The sequence below is a fragment of the Stegodyphus dumicola genome, chromosome 6 (assembly GCF_044657685.1).
Source record: "Stegodyphus dumicola isolate Sdum_Otavi_A_Nest chromosome 6, ASM4465768v1".
NCBI lineage: Eukaryota > Metazoa > Arthropoda > Arachnida > Araneae > Eresidae > Stegodyphus > Stegodyphus dumicola.
Genome location: NC_140773.1, coordinates 141,891,665 through 141,915,920, shown reverse-complemented (window position 1 = coordinate 141,915,920; position 24,256 = coordinate 141,891,665).

The window sequence follows — 24,256 nt, the reverse complement described above, 5'->3', positions numbered from 1 at the left end:
CTGACGATGTTTGCACGGTGGGGACGGGCGTTGTCATCTATAAAAACAAATTATGCGCCCATGGCGCCCCGAAACAAACGTACATGTTGTTCCAGAATGACGTCCCGAGAGATTTGGCTTGTTCCAATTTGAACATGCAGTTCAGTTCTGGAACACAGAATAATTCCACCCCAAACGAGCACTCCTGCACCACCGTAACGGTGTCGTTCAATGATGTTTTCTTGGTGGTAACGGCTACCTGGAGCTCTCCATATGAAAGTCCGGCGAGAATCAGACTGCAAGCTAAACCTGGACTCGTCGGAAAACATCACACAGGCCCACTGTTGCGGTGTCCACAATGCATGCTCCCTACTCCAGGCTAACCGCAGGCGACAGTGAGTTGCAGTAAGTGGAACGTATCTGACAGGTCTACGAGCATACAGACCAATCTGCCCTAAGCGTCTGTATACGGTCTGCCTTGAAATTGTCGTACCAGTGGCTGAAGAGAGCTGACGAGACAGGTCTGAGGCTGTGCTCCGCCTGTTTCTTTTGGCAGTAACTGCAAAATACCGGTCCTCATTCGGCGTTGTAACTCTGAGGCGACCTGTGCTATAACTTCTACTCACATTGCCATCATCTTGGAATCGTTGCCAAAGCCTGGAGATGACTCTCTGGGCAATTCCAAGTTCGTCTGATACTTGCAGTTGGATACGCCCACATTACAGACGGCCGATAATTCTACCACGTAAAAAATCATCCAAATGCGTACTTTGTGTCATAACTATTCGGTTATTGCACTGAAATGCTTATAAAGCGCCTGCGAACAATTTTACTTCTTTGCCTGTATTCCTTATATATCACTCTCTTACACTCTCGTCATTGGGACGTACCATCGGTGTCATCTGGTTACTTCCTGAAATTTGCATATGATTCTTGAAGATGTGTGTAGTACTTTTACAGGTGATATATTTATTTAAGAGTTCGATTTCCGCGTGACTCCGAATTATGCTGAATTTATGGACATGAGTGTATTACACACGGAGAAAACCATGAAAACGTCCATGCAGCCAGCCCGTTCACGGGATTCCAACTTCGGACCGAGCTACCAGTTCTCTACGACTTTTGCTTAGCCACTGATGGTCTTTTTTAAAATTAAACTCTTAAATTACCAGAAAAGTATTGCTTGTGCGACAGACTATACAAGCTAACTCAAATGAAGTTTACTCAAGACAATTGCGGCGCATATTTTAAACGTCAGCTTGCAAGATTCTAAAACTAGAAATAATCTTCGGCAGATAATACGTAATACCAAGACGAAGCTGCCAGTAGGTTTAAATCTACTAAAGATTCAAACCCCCAGCTTAAATACATATGACTAGTATCTGCTCTCATTTTAATATTTTGAACTCTTTTACGACAAGATTTTAATACATAGTTTGCTACTCGAAAATGCAATAATATCTATGATAACATACGTATACGAAAAGGCTTATGAGCCCTTTTATTTATCACTTTTTTGTCAGAAGATTTTTATTGAATTTACTTACGGGTAAAAGAGACTATGTGTCAGACTATGTCACGGGAAAAAAAAAACTATGTGTCAGCAGATAGAAAATCTCTAATCTAGTTTTGAAATCTCTAATCACTAATTTAATAAGGATCCTAGAAGAAGATGCTCACTTTTGTGAAGGAGGGGGGTTGGCTTAACTTTAACTTCTACCTGTACATTTTATTAAAATCTAGATTTCTTAATCGTTTCCATTTATTTTGCTGTTAGCATTCATTATCTTATCTCTTATTGGAGCAATTTTTAACTAATTTCTAATAGATTACCAATTCTCTGATTTCATCTCAAATCGCTGCGAGGTATTAATTTGAGAATATTAGCTAAGCCGCTTGAGGAAAAAATGCAGAGTGTTATTATTAATTTTTTTTGCATATCAATATTAATTTTCTGTGTTCTTTCCTTTTATATTTTCTACCATTACCTATAATTGTCTTATCACCTTTGGAAGAATTAATTTCAAATTAAATCTCTGGACGCAGACATAAATGTCGATATCTATTACTCTGAGGGACTGCTGCTTCTTTCTACAAGTCGTAATTACATGCTGATGTGTTGATGGAAAACGATAATAGTTAAATTTATGGTTTCAGCTTAAAAATATTTTTTAAAAGATTGTATTTGATCTTAGTGCTTGGTTGTCAAAAGAATTCATTTAGAAAGCTGAGAAGTGTTTTATTTTACCTCGGTTAACTCTCTCTTTTCATAATATTTTGTTCTTTTTAAGTAAAATGACGCCTATCGTATTAAGTATTTATTATTGCTAATTCATATGTAGGTTTATTATTAGAAGTGATAATGTATAAGTGTTGAATTTTTTGTTACAGCCGGTATATCATAGAGTGATTTCCAATAGTAAAACAAATATACAATTTGCAGCGCAATAGAAAAACCCTGAAAATATATTTTCGATGCTGGATTCGAAGCCATATAAGCCATAAAGGCAACGAAAAAGCAAGAGGCTAACTACTCGTATAGTGTTTAATGACGCTAATTCCCGTACCGGTGGATTCGGGCTCAATCCTGGAGAAGATATGATGTCTGTAACCGTACAGTGTCTGTGTGGCAAGGGTGCCTTTAAAAAACACGGTGGGCCGAAAGACCTTTCGAAGTGTTTGTATAAGGAGAAGAATACTAGATGTTTTCGGACGCCCCCATCTGGGATGCTCTTCCTAAAAAATGGGGTGAATATGCGCAGTTAGTGAAGCATGACTATACATATACGACCAATACTGAATTTCTTGTGCCCCTCGCACTTATACCTGTACCTGCCAAAGAGGTTGCGTAGAATCATATTACATGTTGATCATATTAGCATGATCGGAATGCTGGTCATATTAACATTCAGTGGGCAAAGGCACATACAAAAAATGTAATTAATTTTCCGTAAATGATCCTTGGCAGCGGAGCAACGCAAATCAAAGGATACGAGTCCATGAATTGATTCCTTTGATTGATAATTAGAAAACCTATGTTAATTTCTATGAGAACCAATATTCGTTACAAACCATGATCTCTTTCACAGATAAACGTTATATAAGAAATGCAACGAATATAACGAACAGCGATTCATTGCATCCAAGGTGAAAGGGGTAATCGTTATACTTTTTCATGGCTATTGCTCCAAGCTGTGCACTGTAGACCATTGAAAAATATCTATTCGAAACGGTCTTTCTGTGAGATCTTTCTCTCAGCCAAATAATAAACATAATGAGAAGAATCGTATTATTTTGAATTTCATTCTGCTATACGAAAGGTAAACTGCTGGTTTTAAATTGTTTACCTATAAGTTGCGTCATAAATCAGTTTCATAAGTTCTGCAACTATTAATAATAATAGGAACAAAAACTCAACATTATCGTTACCACGAATTCTCCTCTTTGGAAGAAATGCTTGGGGCTCTACAATTTTAGAGAGGTAGCAGTGAGGATTCGACCTAATGTCCAATGTTATAGCGTTGGTGTCCTTCGTGATGATGTCTGTAGCTATGATAACCATATTAACAAATTCATATATGACTTATTTTATACAGTTAAACTAAGCGTATCATTCACGAACTAATGAGTGATTTCTATTTTTATTTTACTTTTACCGTGATGATAGTAGAGCATTAGATTACAAAATATAGACACAGCAGTTCTCGTAATCCATGTCACTGGTAATGGAATCTCTTAGAAATAGAATTAGTACAAATGTAAAAAATGACAAAATGGATATTTTAATTAAGGGGTATGAGCAACCCCTATACCGATGAAGTTTTTTTCTGTTGTAGGGTTTATATTTATTTTAACTAACATTTATTTTAACCTATCTTTCCTGTCAAGCCTTTACTTTCCCCTGGAATTGCCAATGCCAGAGTATGTAAATTTTAGTAAAACGCGCAGAGTATTCAAAAATTTTAGCAGAAGTAATTTTGAGTTAAATAGAAGGGAAACGAGATTTGTAAGTGTGTGCTTCTTGAATCACAAGCGTGAAGGTTGCTAGTTAGAAATTTAAGAACCGCGCGTTTCGGCCTGTGTGCCTACTTCGGCAGTTAGTTGAATCTTTCAACTTCTTAATCAGAAAGTTTGCTGAATCCCAGCTGTATCTTAGAACGCGGTTAAGATAGTTACAATTATAGAGCCTCGTAGATAGTGACTTCGTTAGTTATTCATCCTGTTATTTATTGTTAGTTGTACTTTTCTATTTTTGTTACACTGCCGAGTCGGCGTAGTTTGTGAGCGTCGAGTGAACGCAACTGTGACTTCTAAAGTGAAATAAAAAGGGAGTTAAACCCTTCTTAAGAGTCTGTGTAATTTTCAGTTCATAGCAGTCACTATTACTATTGCTGACAAGTTGGGGCCTCTCAACATCACAGTGTAATTAATGTATACCTATCCGATTATACTGAAATGAGCTTTTGAAACATTTTGAATTTTAGAAAAATTTATTTTGTTAGGCATAGTAAAATTTAGCACTTTTCTCACACAAAAAGAAATTAATTTTTTTCTTAGTTTATTACAAAAACCTCATTTCAGCAAATGTTAAGACACCTAATAAATAAGCCATAAAAATTTTAGATACCTGTGAGAAGTATTTCCTGAGAAAAGGTACATCGAGTATAAAATAATCGCGTTTGGAGAAAAACGCGTTTTTATGTAAAAATCTTCATTTATCAAAGCGTTCGAGGACAAATTAAAAGTAAATTTTGACAGTTGTAATTTTCATAGAGATTAATGAATGATATTTTTAGACAGATAAAAGTGCAGAGAATTTGAAAATGCAAAAATCTGAAATCACCATTTTTTGAAGATTTTTGGATTCTAACACCCCTTAATGAACATTTTCCACTTGACAAATTTCATAAGATAACCTTTCCACGAAACCAAAATATCGTGTATTTCATGCAGTTTTCAGATTTTAATTGCTGCCTAAAAAGGTTTGATAATTTATTTTTACACTCACTCCTAATAGACCAGTTGTTTTGCATATTTAGTTTCATTATTAAGCATCAGTTTCTTCACACTTACACCATATACAATTCAACAGCGAAATACCAAAATTTTATTTAATTTAACAAAATTTAGAATTTACGATGCAATGTTAAATATCGGCACACATTTTTATTTTTTTCCAGAAATTATCACATTAGTGTTCACGTTTCTTAGTAAGATGGCTAGCAAAAATGCGTTTTTTCTTTTTATTATTAAATTTCCTTGTGTTAACACTATTTGTTAATTATCGCAATTTTCGCATTTACAACATAAAAAATTCAATTCAACAGCAAAGTCACCAGGTATATACAAACAACATATCAACAGAATGTCTTAAGAATTTTCGATAGACAGTTTTGCTTGCTGGGGATAAAAAATTTTTATTCGTAGAGTGTTGCCTCTGCTCGTTTTAAAATCATTGAGCTTTTTTTTAACAAAAAATATCGTTAAAGTTTGACAAAATATGAAATAGATAATAAAACAAATCCAAAATTTAAATTCGGGCTTTAAGGTGCACATGTTTGGCTAGAAGACTAAGCTATTGAAAATTTTATGGCTTTAAGTACCGTCATTTTTCCACATTGCAAAAACATTAATTTATTGATATTCTTCATTATTTAATTTCTTTAAAAATAATACAGGGCAATACTATTTGGTGGCAAATTTTGAAAAGTGATTCAGTGCAAAATCTTGTTTATAACCAATATGGGCTAAAACATATCTTGTCTTTTCTTGGCTCTCTACATCCTGAATTACATTATTTATGTTTAGTGTCAGAAATCACCCTCATTATACCAGAAACCCAAGCATTTGTGGAACTGTATTACATCAGGACAGAATTATGCGTGTTAAATGAATATCACCAACACTCGTAGAGGATTTACAGGTACGAAATGTCTCAATGCCTTTCTCTTCTGCGAATAAACTTAAGAGTGACTTGTTGGATATATGTAGAAGTACTTTAAGCAATAAATCGTATTTAGCAGGAAGATGCTCTTGAAGATTTTGTGTTTGGTTTAATGTTGTAGTCAATTTCTAACATAATATCAGAAAGGACATCAAAAGGATAATTTTATTCTAATTTAATTATTAATAATTTTAATAATACTTGCAGATGTATTAATCTCCTGATCTTTATTAATATAATTTAGGACAAATGTTTGCTTTCTAAATTGACTTATAATTTTAATGACATATTTATGAATTAGCGGAGAATAACATGACATAATTTTACTCTTCAACCAGCCGCTTATCCTATAAAGGCATTTTCAACTTAAAAGAATTCATAATATATAGCTGAATAATAGTAGATCATTTCAGATAAATACTAAAACACATCTCAGCAAAGGCCTGTCTGATTAATGCTTAGAGGTCTTAGCTTTATTTTATATTTAATTACTTAATGTCAAATATCTTCAGAGAAACATTAAGTTCACGTTCTAGTTCCATCACGAACATTTCTGTTATTCTATTTAATCAGCATATATATCAAAATAGGTTTCTTGAGCCAAGTAAGCTAATATTAAAACCGCAGGAATGATTCCTTTTAGTTTGGGTAAGGAACAAGGAAGAAATAATTCTTTGTAGCTTGTTTTGTCACTTCCTTAACTCTATAGCCAGGCATTCCGTTGCCTCGACAACCGACATATATTTTAATCCACTTTAAGGTTTATTGCTTGACCTCTTTGAGACTACGAACAAAGAACTTTTACTTCATTAACTAGAGGAAAGATAGACCTAGTGCTTAAGTATGCTCTTTATTCTTTGCGGAACATAGCAGACCATTTACTTAGCTTCTATTCGTGGAAAGCTGCTCTGCTCGAAACTTGTATTAATAATATCTTCCGTTCTGTTCGCAAAAGCTATACCATCATGACTGCTAAGATGAGCTCTGTCTTGAACAAATTAATAATCCTAGACAAAATGTGGTCATATACCGCAACGAAACGTAATTTATTAGAGCTGTATGTGTCTTCGCGGTTTTTAGCTTGCTAGGCAGCAATATTTAGAATATTAAGTAGTTTGTTTTTTAAGTAAGATAGCATGTGTTTCAAAAGGGTTAATTGTAAAGGGAAATCAATGAAAATCATTTATTTTTATTTCTCAGTAATATTTTTAGCAATCTTGCTTTTAAGCAAGAAGAAAGGAGATAAAGACTTTGGCGAATCCCGTTTCCTCCAGTCCGTGAAGACTCAGTAATATTTTGCATTCTATTGTTCCATTATTTAGTTGATAAACTGATGCCATCTCTATAATCGTGATGCAACTTTTAATTACAGATGTAATGCCATTCGGGTTATATTAATAACAAGCGCTTTCTCCAACAAAAGAAAAAAAATATTTAATGGAGTAAAGTAACATTATGCTTATGAGGCTTCTCACTCTACTAGTTAAAATACGCTAAACCGCAAAAGCACGCAACGCGTGTTCTTGCTAACAGACGATTATTTTAACAAAAATGATTTTGATGGAGAAAATGCATACATAAGAATTGAAGCGTTGTAAAAGCAAATATTTTCTTAAAATGAACAGGACCTTGAACAACAATAACTACAAACAAGTATTTTAATTTAAGGTATACATGCAGATGAAATGTTAAGTTTAACTGGGTGATGAAAACAATCACAATTGATTCTTTGGTACTTGGTTAGCAAATAAAATAAAAATACAGTGTTAATAGTCTAAAGACTGATTACAAATATTTAAAATTTGGAAAATTGCAACATTTTGCTCATCGGAGTTCTCGCATTCATAAAGTTCGTGAGCACAAATTATCGACTATTTGCCGGTCTGATCATATTCGCTGATCAGTCGATATAATTCAACCATCGCAAACGCAGCCTTAGTTGGCATTCTGCCCAAACACTTAGATTCCTCTAGAAGAGCTGTCTTTTAGGGGCTGCAGGAAGAGGTGTAACATGAGCGTCTTCTTTTCGCCTAAAAGAAGGAATTTACTACCGAAAGAGGGAAAGACACCGTACCTTAGTGGGAGCCTGTCATCACAACCGTCTCTAACCTTTTATTCATATGAGCAGAAATTAAGATTCATAATGATCTGAAACTTGGATTCCAAACACGATGATTTTTTTTCATTATTATAAATAATTAAATAACCATAATATTTATTTATCATTGTTCAATTATTCTAATTGAATTTCCTTTTTTAACCGTGCGTAATAATGTACAATATCAAAGATAAAGAAATGTAAATGATAATTATTAATTATAATAATTATTTACTATCGTAAAATTTTTATTACAATAATAAAAGTATTATTTGAATTCAATGTACTAATAGGATAATGAAAATTATAGAATAAAAAATATTAATTGGTGTGGTGTACTTAATTATGGCAAAGCACACTAGGGCTATCTGCCTAACGGGAGGGATGCCTTCGTGGAGGTCTTTCTAAGGGAATCTGGATTGTATGCACGTTACGCATAAGAAAAACCATGAAAACGCCCATACAGCCAGCCCGTTGGCGGGATTCGGACCTTGGACCGAACTACCAGTGTTCAGCGACTTTACCGCTCGGCCGCTGGTGGGCCAAATATATTAATTGAGTTATTATAATAAAAACTGTTATACAATAACAATTATTCATTACAATTAATCCTTAAACTGTTGATATACAGCAAAATTTATATTTAATAACACTTATTTTTACCAGCATGTATATAAAAAATAAATACATACACAAAATCAAAAAACATATTATGAAACAGTTTATTACAAATGATGATCATATCTCAGATTAGTTTAACTAAAAGCAATGCTTGCCTAAATTCTGTGCTCTTTCAATGTTGCGAAAATAAAGAAGAAAAGGTAGGAACGGGAAAAAAAAAAAAAAAAAAAAGAAAAAAAAAAAAACTCCTTACTGCATGTTTTCAAGTCCATCCTCCCTATATCATAGATTAATCAGTCTGAATAGCGCATGCGTGTTTGCGCGCATGTTAGAAAGAACAAATTGCTTAATAGCAGATTAGAAGTATCACAATCATACAATAAGCAATGCAAACTCAGAAAACAATGATTTTATGAGATTGAGTTCTTGACGGAGATTTTTAAATATCTAATAAAAGTAATTTTACAAAAATTAGTGCATCGATCTTTAGAAATGCTTTTGCAGCAAATATTGATTTTCATTGAGGACTTATGAAGTCAGAAATTCAAGAACTGCGAATTTCAATATGCGTATGGAAACCAAATTCATTGCTATTATTTCTAAGGAAAATGAAAAATTTTCGTTTGCACAATGATTTAATAATCTTACATGAATTCAGAAATATTTAACATAGGAATATTATTCGTTATACAAATTCAATTTTGTGTTAGGAAAAAAGAGAAGTATTTGAGAAACTTCAAAAACCATTCGATGCATTTTATTCAGTTTTTCCATGATAATAGGCATTGAGGCTTAAACGCACGACATGCACATCTGTAAATATCTTCATTTTGTTGTTGCGTAATGTGTCATCCATGTTTAAAAAAATTAACAAAAGTGTCTCAACATTTCAATTATTATTATATCTTTTAAACAGTATAATAAAAGTTTAGTAGTATATTAGGTTAGTAGTATAAATTTATTATTATAATGTTAGACTTTTTATTAGAATTATTAGAATATTTGATAGCATTTTTAAATATCTAATAAAATGATTAGATATTTAAAAATGCTACCAACTTTGATGCTACCTAGGAAAACGAGACTTTAAAAATTTCTAGAATTAAATACTAAACTGCAAATGCGAATGGAATTCCTTGCATCTAATATTAAGTAAATCTTTTAATATTTAAGAAATGTAAATTAAGATGAAATGTTACTAGCCTCATTATTGCATACATGCGGAATGCAGACCGAGAAGAAGTTACAAGTTCAAGTTCTAAAAATTCTTTGCTTATACCGGCAAAATGTTTATGAAAAGTGAAACATTGTTAAATGGCTCATAGGATTACTTTTAAATCTTTTGAAATGACTTGGTCTGTTAATATTCAGAATTTTCTGTCACTGCAGAGGTTTCTAGATATGAAATGCAAAATATTTTGTTCCTAAATAAAAATCGTATATGGAAAGACACTAAACCATATATCGAAAGCTCGAGAACATTCCATCTCGAATTTTAGCTGAAACCTTTATTCATTAAATTTCATATTCCTCGCGCTTAAGCTTCATAAAAGTCAACTGAACTGCAAAATCTCAAAATAATTAAAAACAGCATAACTTTAGAACAGATCGACAGTCTCGCTGTTGGAGATAAAGATAAAAATGTCTTACCTATCACGTTTAAATTATTGCGATTGTTAACCAAATATATATATATATATATATATATATATACGTATATATATATTTCGAAATTACAATACTTCCTTTACTTCGTGCAATGAAGTTAAAACTGCTGCTAGATACATACTAACAGAAAGTACCCGATTCCAGTTCAGTTAAGTTAGATTGAGAGTAATATATCTAACAAAATACAGATCGATACCGATGTAATCTTTCTAATAATGATGCAAAATATACCATCCATATAACCAACCCTTGCTCGAGGTCTTCTTATGACGATAAATTTTAGCTGTAACGGATTACGAAACAGAATCATTTGCACTAACCATAAACTTAAACGGGTCTGGACAAGAATAAATTTGTCAGATAAAACAATCTCAATTTAAAATTAAAATATACTCTTGGAAAACCAGAAATAAACAGCTAAACAAAATAATATACTTTTAAAAAATACATTATTTAATAAAAAATTCTAACACATTCAGCAGTAATGTACAAATAAACTTTTATAAAAAAATCTTCAAAAAACAGTGTACTGTTTTAAAGCAAATAATTTAATGAGGAGGAGAGAGAACGTGAAAATGTCAAATTGCACAGCAAGCTGTTTAATTTAAAAAGAATTCTAAATACTTTTACAAAAACGCATACAGAAAACCTTAGCTTTACTCGAAAAATTGGAGTTCTCTTTCCTAAAATATAGATTTTGACTTTGAAAGAAAAACAGAATTCAAGATAAATATCTCAAAGGCTTAGCCTCTTCCTACGAAATATACAAAAGTCTATCTTCGAAACACAAAGAATTGAAATAAAGGATTGTTTTCGCAAAGATCAGAGATTTAAAGCCAAGATGGTACAAGAAGTATGCTCAGAAGACGAGAGGAGGTTTCTAGAATGAAAATACAATTTTTCTGTTGTGCTTAGTAATGATAGAAAGGAAAACAAAAAAATCGTGATTTATTTAATACTGTTATATAATACCTTATGAATAATTACGCGGGGTGATCCGAAATAACTGATCCAATTGTGACAGAACCAGAGTGAAGAATTTAATGAATTATGTGACAGTATTAAATATTATTGAATATAATTCTGTACCTATTAAATATATATGAATTTTTAGTCCTAAAGAGATACGATTATAAATCCCTTTTTGCGTCGTCTTCTATAAACGGAGAATCATTTTTCAAATTGCTTCCGCAAAATTCTACCTCCCTGTATTATCTTTAAAGATATTTAATAATGAAGAATCTACCCGTATGTATGTATGTATATTCGTTCGTTCGCCGCCGACCAGGTTTCCGTCCTAAGGTGAAACCAATCGTAATTAATACCTGATCAGTGGAGGTAAAATCTACTTGTACAATCAGCAGCCACCATAACTAGGTGGACTGCCAGATCAGCGACGCTTATTTTGTATCGGCCAAAGTAAATTTTTACAAAAATGAAAGAATATGTATCAATGACATCTTAGTACTTTGTGCGGCATATGTACAAATGATATATTACATAATCAAAATTTGCATACGAGAGCTAAGCAGTCACAACTGCTGCCTTCAACCATATTTATAAAAGAAATACAAGGTTGAAAGTTATTAGAAAATACTTCAAATCATGAAGTCTTGAATTCATATTTTGTTCCAAACCTTATTTTGTTCTTAGCTAGTTGGGAACGGCCACACAATTGAATCCCAGTCAAAGCAATTAGATCATAATTGCATGAAAAATGTGGTCACTATTTAAATTCATTTTTCATAAATTCTCAAGTCTAAAAACCAAAACAATAATAAACAATTAACAAATTATCAAATTTCATTATTCATAGTTAATACGAAAACCAGAGCAGTAAAATTTAATTCAAAGAACATCCTCTATTTATAACGATTCTTATCTGTCTAAATCAATTCTTATCTAGGCAATAATTTATCTTAATTATAGAATAAATGCCATCCTAATTGGTGCATCGGCCGGGAATTCAGAACTGCTTCTATCTGAATAACTAAAGTAGTTAACTCTTCAAAATTCATGATAGCTGATTTTGCTACCCTTAACAAAATCCGTTTCACTGATTTTATGTTTGCTTCCCACAGTCCAAATGCGCATCGGTGGTTTTGAGATTCAGTGGTAAAATAAGTTTGTCGAAAGTGTGGTGGTTCAGCAAAATATATCACATCTCATATCAATAAATCGAAATCAATAATCACCAATCAATAAAATATAAATTGATTTAATTAAATATAATAATATCTCAATCTCAGAAATCGCACATCCTCCATCGAGTAACTTCCATCGAATCTCAGCACACACTCAATGGCGCTCTCAGCGCCCTCTAGCGTTAGGCGGGTCTTACCACTAATTAACATATTCCGGTTTGAAATACAATTAATCTCAAAAACTAAGGAAAGAAAAACAAACAAATAATATAGCAATAACATTTAGTTTGCTATTTTAAGACATAACCTTTAACTAAGAACGTAACTCTTTTTTAAAAATAGGGCACCCATAAGAATTAGAAGTGTGACAAATGTTGTACAATGTGCGAGTTTCTAAATTTGATCTTAAACAGTTAATACAAGATGGACCCTCTTTACAGTTCGGAACTAAATTATCATGCGTATAAGCGCAGTGAAAGCAAAATAAAGAATTTGTACTATTTCGAATATGGTGGCCAAAAGCCTGGCAACCATAGCATCTTAAAATTCGAAAATAGTTACGAAAACTACAAGAAAGAAATCCGACATAAACGCGACCCTTATGACCCAGTAATACCAAAGACTGCTTGTCTATTTGTAGAATGAAATTCTTACTATTGTCTGTGCATTTAAAGCTTGTGACAAAATTTTAATTTAAATTAGTATCTCTCGGCAAAAGCGCCTTAAAAGCATCTTCTATAGCAGCCTCAGTAACATCAATAGGAACTCCAAATAAAATAATTCTATCCATATGCGATCTGGGTACACGTGCCGAAATATTGGCATCTCGGGAAGAAGACATCCAATGCTTAAGCTGTTCTCGATGTTCTGATAGTGTATCACACTATCAGAAGATCCTTCGAACGAGTTAATGTATATTCATAATGTGGATTCCGGTATCAATATTAGCTAGCTTAGTTTGAAATTCAGCCAAAATATTGACTGGTTGCGATGAGGAGACAATGATAACATTATCTAAATGACGTTTAGAAGAATTACCAATCATAGACAAATTATTATTATGCAACTTTTCTAGTATCTTCTGTGAAAGAGATTTCCTTTACTGGGATAAGCATTTGTGAAATTTCATCTTTTCTGCCAATTATATCCGTCTGAATCTCTTTATTTTTATTATAGGAATGCGAGTCCAAATTTGCATAATTAGTTTGAATGGAAGAGTCAGAGACAATTATTAAATTTGTTTGGGAAAATTTATCTTTAATGTATTGAAATAGAATTGCCGCAAAAGTTCTCTCTTCAACGAGTTGTAAAAGATCCATTATAGCCTGTAACATAGGTGCTGTTTGCCTTTGTTGTCTAATTAGATCAGGTTGTGAGCTAATAAGTTCCAAATTGCTTTCAAGTGTTGTTTTTAGATTGTATAAAAGATTACGAAGTCTTTTAATATCTTTCCTGGATAATTTTAGAATTTCTTGATTTTGAACTTTGGAGTGAAAACAAGCAAAATCTGCCAAATCCTTTTGGTTTTCTACTTGGACAGCACTTAAAAAACAGCGGTAACTTGAGCCATTAAATTTTGAATAACTTTGTCCTCCCCTCGAGCATTTGCGCGTGGAAGACCGAATTTGGAATTCCGAATTTTAGATGTCATATTTTGTAAAAATTTAATGAATTTTCAATTAAAAACTCAAAGATTTTGAAAGCGAGCAGTGTATTGAATATAATATTTTCGTCTCCAGCGCGCACGCGAGACTGCGTATCGGAAATTCAGAACATTTGCTGTTTTTAAATATTTTGTGATTTTGCTGTTAAATTTAAAGTTATGTGACATACGTGCAAAAAACGTGATATTTAAAATATAAAGTTAACACACAAAACGATAATAATAAAAGGACACAAAACGTTTTGCAAACCATCTTAGTTAAATAAAATGAATACTGATATGAGAAATACGAAAAAATGCTGCCAAAAATAGAAAAAACGTATGTCAACACTCAACACTGCATCGAGGATTTTAAACATACGCTATGCTGTTTTTAAAATTTTTCTAATTTTGCTGTCTAATTGTATATAGCGTAAATGCGAAGAAGTTTGTGCTTAATAATAAAGCTAGCAGGAGTGAGTGCAACAGAAGACTGGTAGACTACGAGCTCAGCGAGAGCGTAAAAGCCTTAACAAATTCTTTTGGCCGATCGTTGAAGTCTGAACTCTTTCAATTTTTTTATGTATATTAAATATAAAGCAAAAATGTCAGAGTTTTATAATGCCAATACGGTGATCATAATTTCTTAGGAAAATACTCTTGGCACTTTAAATTATTCGATAGTTAGACTAATGAGTCAGTATATTTCCTTGTAGCTCAACAAGTCTTATATCATGGGCCTCTCTTCTTTAAGGAATTGTTTACGATGCTATATTGTTCTTCATTAAAATTTTCTACAAGCATGCATAATCTGTAAAATCTTACTTATGTTGCATTTTAGTCAAGAACAACAATACTTTAAAGCATGAATGTGATTAACGCCTTTCTTTGATTAAGCTCTTTGAAGAAGGCAAAGCATACAAAGGCTATCGGCTTCAGGCGAAGGGATGGCTTCGCGGAGGACTTTCTAAGAGAAACTTGCTCGTAATCATGCTACACAGCGGGAAAAACACAAAAATCAACCATATAATCAGCCTTTTTGCCTAGTTTCAAACGCGGGTCGAACTTCTAATATTCAGCTGTATTAATTCCTCTGGTACAGGTCGCACCAACAAGCCTTTTGCTTTGTTCGTATAGTTAAAAGAAGTCCTGTAAAACACTTCTAGGTAAATATGTCCTTTATTCTATAGACGTGTCGGTAAATTTCAGAAAAAGGCAATTGAAATCTAGCCAGTTACCGTGAACAGCCATGTTAGGATTTTGCTTGTATAGAAGCTTAAATCAAAGTCCTTCGGACGATTCTAGACTGAGAAGAGACTTCTCGAGCTCTCCAATCTGAATTAAAATAACTAAGCCCTGCGGCAGTTAGAAATCAGTTTTATTTAATCTTTAAAATAAACAGGATGCACCACACGTACGCACAAACAAATCGCCGGTATTTGCAAATACTTAAAAAAATGAGAGAAATCAGTTTCAACTAACGAAGTTGGAGGCTGGCTCAAATAATTTAAATGGTGCAGTTTTACGTCGTCTAGCAAAATGTCCAAACCAGAAATAAGCTGAGACCAGGCCCACGACAAGCCTAATCGGCGCCATCGTGCAAATGTCTAGCGAGCGCCTTTATGCAGTGACGATATTAAAGAGAAACTGCTTATGGTTAACACTTGAAGTATTATTAACATAACAATAAAAAAATTATATTTTCTCCTTTAATTTTTCTAAATGTGAAGACATTTTGTGCTTTCTTAAAACACGCACTCAAACATATTTATTGAAGAATTATAATAAAAATAGCATTGCATTTGAAGCGGAATAATATGCTATAGGCATTGAATAACAAATATACTGTTTAACACTTTTTTTTATTTTCTTAAAATTTGTTGTTCAGAGGCCAATATTTAGAGTAAAGAAGCCATCGTAGAACAACACACTTCATTTACACGAATAATGAATAAAAAGATCACGCCGGAAATCATATTGACCATCACACAGCAAATAACATATCACCATCTCCATACGCTCGAATGACAGATGTGTTGGAAGAAGAGACAGCTGCGCTATCATAATAAATACGCATGCGCATGAGAAAAAAAGTTCGCTCGACTCTACCCAACACACCCCTCCTGCGAGCAACATTTTTTTCAATACAAAAATGAAATACAAACAATATTATAACACATTAAATTAAGAAATTAAGGAAATTATTTTCAATGTATACATTAATTTTTCTTCACTGGCACACTCTTAGTAAGAAAATCTGTAATCATATTATCAGTTTGTGATTATTCCAACTCAATGATATTGTCCTTTGTTACGTCCTTCATAAAATGAAAACGTAAGTTCATATGTCTGGATTTCGTAGAAGATCTGGCATAGTTGATCCACTGGATGGCAGCTTGACTGTCTGTATTCAAGACCACTGCACCATTCAAAAATTGTTTACATTTTAATTCTGATAATAAATTTACAGTTCAAATAATATCTTTACAAATTTCAGAAAAAGAAAATAATTCTGCTTCACAAGTAGATAGACTAACACTTCTCTGCTTACGACATTTCCAAGAAATCAATGAATCACCTAGTAAAATAGTACCACCAGAAAATGACTTACCATTTTCTGCATTTCCCCAGCTAACATCAGCATATGCATTTAAAGCTCCAAAATCATTGCTATAGAAAAGTTTTTTTTTAATTTTTTGTACCTTTTAAATACCTTAATATCCTTTTCGCCAAAAGAAAATGCTTTTTTTTCTGGTACATGATTAAATTGTGACAAATATGTTGTTACAAATGATATATCAGGACGCGTTCTATTCGCTAAATATGAAAGTTCCCCAATTAATTCCTGATACAAAATTGCACCAATTTTTTCATTTGTGCATGAAAAACCTTTATCTGTCCCTTTAACGATTGGCGTTTTTACTGCTTTACAATTTTCCAGATTGTGTTTAGTCAATAAAGATTCAATATATCCTGTTTGAGACAAACATATACCATTTTCAAGTTTTTCTATTTGCATTCCCAAAAATTTTGAATTAGTATTTTCATGTACCTCAAATACATTTTTAATTTCAGAAACAATATTTTCAAGCATTTCTTTATTATTACAGAATACAGCTAAATCATCAACATGCAAACACAGTATAAAAATGTTTTTGGGTATCATTATAAATGAATATACAATTATCAGAAGCTAACTGTATCAGTCCAAGTTTTTCTAATTCAGTTTTTATTTTCATATACCAATTTCTACCCGATTGAGGCAGCCCATAAATACTTTTCTTCAATTTACATACTTTTCCTTCTCCAATCACTTTTTCATAACCAGGTGGAGGAGTCATATGCACATCCTCGTTCAAGTCACTGTACAAGTATGCTGTTTTTACATGATAAAATTTAACAGTCAAGTTTAATTTAGCTGAAAGTGCAAGCAATAATCTAAAACATTCAATGTTAACTACTGGTGAATATGATTCGGTATTTTTTATTTGATTAAACGCAACCGCTACAAATCGCGCTTTATATTTTACTTCCCCAGAGTCTCCTTCCTTCAAAGTATACACCCACTTAATTTTTTCTAATTTTGTTATTTCAGGCCTCTCTACTAATCCCCACACTTCGTGTTTATGTTAATGAATCTAATTCATTTTCCATTGCGGATTTCCAGTCATACCAATTAGCACAACGGCTCATGTCGGCGATTTCGAAATTCGATGAGTCATCATATTCGCTTGCTTGAGTATTTTCCGTAACAACCAATTCGAGGTGTGTTTTTGATCTACTTCGTTTCCCTTTCCTCTTAATTCTTCAATATCCCAAGTTTCTAAGGCTTTATTTTCCCCCATATAATTACTACCCTTTAAAGATTCGTTAAATTTAACTGATCGTTCTTCATTTATTTTATTACTTGCTATATCATAAATACGATATCTTTTACTTTCTCTAGCATATCCTAATATTATGCATCTTTTCCCTGGTATGGCAAATTTGTTTCGCTTTACTTTCGGAATGTGAAAGTATACCACACATCCAAACTTTTTTAGATAGTTTAATTTGGGTTTTTACCAGTCCAAATTTCTAAAGGAAATTTTTCTTTTCCTTTCCGGGGTGTTAAATTTGATACTTGAGTACTAAAATTAATTGCTTCTGCCCAGAATTTTACCGAAAGCTCACTCTCATGCAGTAATGTCCTAGCTTTCTCCAAAAGAACTCTTGTTTGCCCGTTCAGCTTTCCCATTACTCTCACTGTTATATGGAATTGTTTTTTCATGAAAAATACCTGAATTAGCAAGATAACTATCTAATTGTTGACTTACAAATTCTAAACCATTGTCTGTTCTCAAGCGTTTAATTCTTTTACCAGTTAAATTTTCATACTTAGCTTTAAATTTACAAAATGCGTCAAATACTTCACTTTTACTTTTAAGAAAATAAGTAAAATACATTCCAGAAAAATCATCCACTAAGATCATAAAATATTTAGACCCACCAATTCATTAAGTTTGAACAGTGCCACATAGATCCGAATGAATTAATTCTAAAATTTTTGAACTCTGATTAATGTCAATATTTGGATGACGTTTTCTAGTTATTTTATTTATGTGACAAGTTTCACACTTAAAATCACTTACATAATTAATACCAATGTATTCTTTCATTTTAAGCATATATTTTGGATTTAAATGGCACAATCTACTATGCCAAAGTTCATAATTATTACCAGTACAATCATTAGCAATGCAAGATTCAGAATTATAATATGGTTCTAAATTAACTTCAAGTGTACCGTTATTCTTAAATGCTTTAAAAAGCAATTCATTACACCTACTAAAAACTAATATAGAATTATTCCTTGATTCAATTTTACATCCCTTATCCATTAAGGCAGTGAGTGACAATAAGTTATTTCTTAAATCAGGAATATAACTAACATTACTAATAGTTAAATTAATAAAACTAGAATTCTTTGTATTTATAGTTTTTGCTTTAACAGTACCAATACCTTCTGAAAATATTTTTGAATGTTTACCTGCCTGGTAAATCTCCCTCACCTCTGATGTAATATTCTGAAACCAAAAAAAGTCTTGGCGTGTGTCCAGTTGCACCACTATCCAGCAACCAAATTTTATCACATTCATCATTTTTTCCACGCGAGAGTTGAAGAGCAAAATCACTTTCTCTTTCATCAGAACGAGATGACACTCGTAGGTTGTAACTTCTTTCATTCCTTGTTACCTTTGGATAACTAACTCACTTTTTGGATTCTTGTTTCTGTAATAGCAGTCCTTCGCGATGTGACCAGGCCGTCGGCAAATGTAACAAATTCTTGGCTTATAGTTTTTATTCCTTCTTGATATGAACGCATCTGCGTTGGTTCCATCAGGTTGTTTCCCGTTCGTTGAATTGTGAACGGACTATTCCTCACGGAGTATTTCGAGTACTTCATCAATTGATTTCTCACGCTGAGTTTTTACAATTTCCCTAATTCGAGAGAATTTTCCACGAATTCCACGGACTGTGTAAAACACCAGTTCCCAAGGAGATACATCTAGTCCTAGCGATTGGCAGTTAGTTGCTATTCCTCTCGCTCTTGCGATATAATCATTAGCCGACTCATGCAACTTCATTTCTAAATTTTTTAACTCATTACCAGCATCTATTTTTCGATCTTCGGCTTGTCCCGTAAATGTTGACTTTATTTTTTCCCAAAGAATTTTTGCATTCTCTTCTGTGGAGAACTGAAGCGCCTGTTGATCCGATAGTGAAAGTTTTATATATGCTACGGCGTCAGCGTTTTTCTCATTCCACAATCTTTCATCTTTCTCGTCTAAGTTTTCTGGTTTTACTGTCGAAATTACCGAGTCAAGTCTTTTCAGTGATAAACAGCTTTAATTTTCAATGACCAATTAAAATACTTCTCTCCAGTTAATTCAGTAACGTTCCACTTCTCCATTTTTGGCTTCCACTAAGTTGTACCATTGTGGGGAGCATTTTTTCGAATAAATTTTTTCACGTGGTAAAATGTGATATCCATTATAAAACCGGACAAAAATGTGCTACTTAAATTTAATTTTAGTGACATATAAAGAATAATCATTCGCTTGTTTTGTACCGGTTATTCTTCACAACTGTATTTGATATCATGTTTTTAGCCATCATATTACAATTTGTAACTGGAGATTTTCCTGAAGCCACATGAACAATATTGTGATGGTCTTGAAAAGGAATACAACTTGGTAGAAGCATGAATTGGGATTTACATTGTTCTCACTTAGGAGCTTTTACTTCAAAATTGAGTTACTTTAGTTCACTTACTTCAAAATAAGGTTAAGAGCTTTTACTTAAAAATTACGTTTATTTTCCATTTAACAAAACGCAATTGGTGCGTCCTATATTTAGGTCAGTGGTCCAACATGAGCTAATTTTACAAAAGCATTTCTATTACGCGTTCCTGATTTTACAAAAGCATTCCAAATGATGCTGTACTTGTAAATAAAAATGGAGAAACTGTATTAGAGTAATAAAACAATAGGTGTTAATTTATATGAACTATACTAGCATCTTATTTTTCCAAATACGTTTAGATTTCTACAAAGAAACAAAGAGTATTACAAAGAAAGTTTGACACCATTTCGCAGTCCAGTATTTGAACTGTAAACTACTTTGTCTTGTTATAAAGAAGAAGAAAACTAAGTTCTCTGAAAATATAGTATTTTCACAGCCAACAAATAAGCACAATACAGAAAATTTGCATTTTTTTACGAAATTTTATTGATACGCATGCTGAATAAATTTTCCTCTCTTCTCCCGTTTCTTAGTTTAAGCTTAGAAAGTTCCACTTTTACACTTCCAGTTTTATTCTCATGGCTCTACGATTCTTGTATGGTCCCAGCTGTCTTTGATGTCTGCAACAACGATCCATGTGTTCCTTTTAATGTACCATTTAGAGAGACAACTTCATTTGCATAGATTTGCATCTGCGAATTCCAGCTGTTGCGAAGCAATCTGCAGCGTGTTGGGTGGTGCACGAAAACTATCTACTTCGCTTCCTTTTTCATTCTTTCTGAAATGCAACTTCACACTTAAGATAGTTTTAGTCTCTAAAATGTTTTGCAAGATAACTTTGGCAGATAAATACAGAGCAAGTTTAATAAAAGTACAATATTTGAAACTTTGTTTTTAATATCACGAACACAAAATCGGGATTTAATTCTGTATGTTTCATATGCTATAAGAGTAAGTGCGATAATACGCATACTATAAAATCAAATATGATAATATGTAATAGAGCTTGAGTTTCTTTGGCAACATAAACCAGCATCAAACTCCTAACAGGCTTGGAGTGAGTTCTGTGTAAAAGTGTCTTAACAAGTTTTAAAATAAACTCTTATGAAAATCAGATCTTGAAAATAAACTTGAACTTGACTATGTAAACAACATCTCGTGCTTGCATAGTTCTTCATAATTTGAACTAAGCCTATTAAGCTAAGACTACACTATTTATTTTAATTAAGTTGGCTCAAAAATCTCACAGGCGTAACAATTAATTGCCGGCAGTAATAATGCATAGTCGAAGAGTTACAATCTGAGCAGAACTGGAGAAACTGTGTAACGTGACATCAAAAGGCAGAAATATGTTCTGGAACACTTGAATCAAATATTTTCTAATCAAATTTGCATTCTGGGGAGGAAATGGGAAGGAGAAGTTATAGTAAAGGTCAAAATTCTAATAGCCAGTTAATTAAAATTATATTATATTTAATGATGATATTATATAAAATGAGTAATCTTCAAAACATTTATTCACGTTAAACATTTGCAATAATAAATCCTTCTAGAATGAATTTTATATGAGCTAAAAGGATGCATCAAATAAAGTAAAGTTATGAAATAAAATATAATTAAAATTATGTTTTTATATAACATTATGTTTTTATGTAAAACTTTTATCTAAAATGGATATGATAATTATTATACTGAAAAGAGAAAAATAACTTATGATACAGTTGAATGGAGGTAACAAATGAAGTAATTCTATTTAAATATTCATGTACAATTTTATATCACAAGTAATAAAAGGAAAGAGCTCCATGAGGAATTAAAGAAATTGTTATTAGGAGCCCTTGACTTTAATTATTCGAGCTATAGAATTGTAGATGAATTCTGTAAACAGAGTTATTTAATCTATTATTCCCATTCAGCTATATGATAAAATGTTTTTCTCCTTTTAATGCATTAATTATGTATGTAAGTTTACTGCATAAAAACACCTTTTCCTAATTGGAATTTATTTTTTGTGTTTTTAGTCTCTATATCAATGATGAAATTTTTAGTTATAAGGTATTTTCCCCTTAGCATGCGTTCGTAGTGTAGTGGTCAACACGCTGGGAGCATATCCCAGAAGTCCGTGGTTCTATTCCCGTCGAAAGCGTTGCTCATTTCTCATCTCTCCGGCTGCGAAATAACCCAATGTCTCTACATAGTCATTATTAAAACACAGGAAAACATAAGAAAATTATAATAAACATAATAACATAAATATATAAAAATAACTGAACATCATTCAAAGAAAAGAAATCTGTTTAAATGTTCCATTTCGGAAACTGTATGCAACAACAATGCCACAATTAGGATTTTAACCTTAGAAACGTCAGTAAGTACTCCAAGATGACAAACTCGGAAGTAATTTTTTTCGAGAAATGTTATTTTTACTTTATCAGCCTTCCATCCCCAACACATGCTTTAAAAAATGTAAAAAATCACACAGTTAATATTTCTTCATAATTTTGAGTTTAAAAAGTGGCGAAAGGTGTGTTTTGTAATCTGTAATTTATAAATCTATAAGATATAAAGTTGTGTAATCAAAACTTTATATCCGATATATTTTTAGATGTTGAAGTTTTAAAATCCTGAACGTCAAATAGTCTAAGACGTCGAGCTATTTTCATAAAATTAGTCAAAAATGCATAAATTAAGTATATATTAATCAATACTAGTTAAATTTGTTAGATTTACTAAAAACTCTAAGTTTAAATAAGGTTGTTTTTTCCCTCTGTTATTAAATGGTTGGCCGATCATATTAACCGAACTGTTGATCACAATAAGCGATGCATTTTCCATGTGTTTGTATACAAAGGGAAGAAACTTAGGAAATTCGATAACAATATCCGCATGATAACATTAACCATGTCCATGTAGATTCGTTTCATCTGGCATACTATTGTCTAAACGGAATCAGAAAAAAAAAATCTGAAAGTTTTCAGATTTTAACGGTAACGTAAAAGGGTTTGCTTAGGTTTTTTACGTTCTTGCTGAGCTCGCAGTCTATCAGTCTCCTGTTGCACTCACTCCTGCTAACTCACATTTTGTTTTTCTAAGCTTTATTATTAAGCACCATTTTCTTTGCACTACGTCGTGTAAAGTTCAACTATAAAATTACAAAAATTTTAAAAGCAGCATATAGCAGTATACGTTTAGAATTCTCGATGAAGTTTTAAGTGTTTGCATGCATTTTTCTGTTTTTTTCAGTCGTTTCGCTGATCATTATATGAAAGTTCAGTCTTCTTACCAAGATACAACTTACAAAACTTTTTTTGTCTTTTTATTTTTAACGTTTTGTGTGTTTACATTATTTATTAAATATCACTTTTATGGTGCTTATACCACATAAAATTAGATTCAACTGCAAAATCACAAAATATTTAACAGCAGAATATCATTAGAATTTCGGATAGACAGTCTCGCGAGCTGGAGATAAAATGTTTTACTCCGCCCACTGTTGTCACTGCTCATTTTGAAACCATTGAGTTTGTTAATCAAAAATTCGTTAAAGTTTTCAAAATATTAAATAGGTAATAAAGTAAATTCTAATTACCAAATTCGGGATCCCAAGTGCCCTTATTTGAATGAAGGACTTCGATATTCAAAATTTGATGGATCTAAATACCGTTGTTTCTTACAGTGCGAGAAACATGCTTACATTCATGCAGATTCTTCGTTTAATGGTTTTCATTAAAATGTAGGGCGATAATATTTGGTGGCTAAAAGTTGAAAAGTAATATGCCGTTTATAATGATTCAAGCAAAATGTCGTTTCACGACTAATGTCCCTTTCGGAACTGACGTTGCTTTTGGGGTAAAAAGATATTGAAGATTTCATAC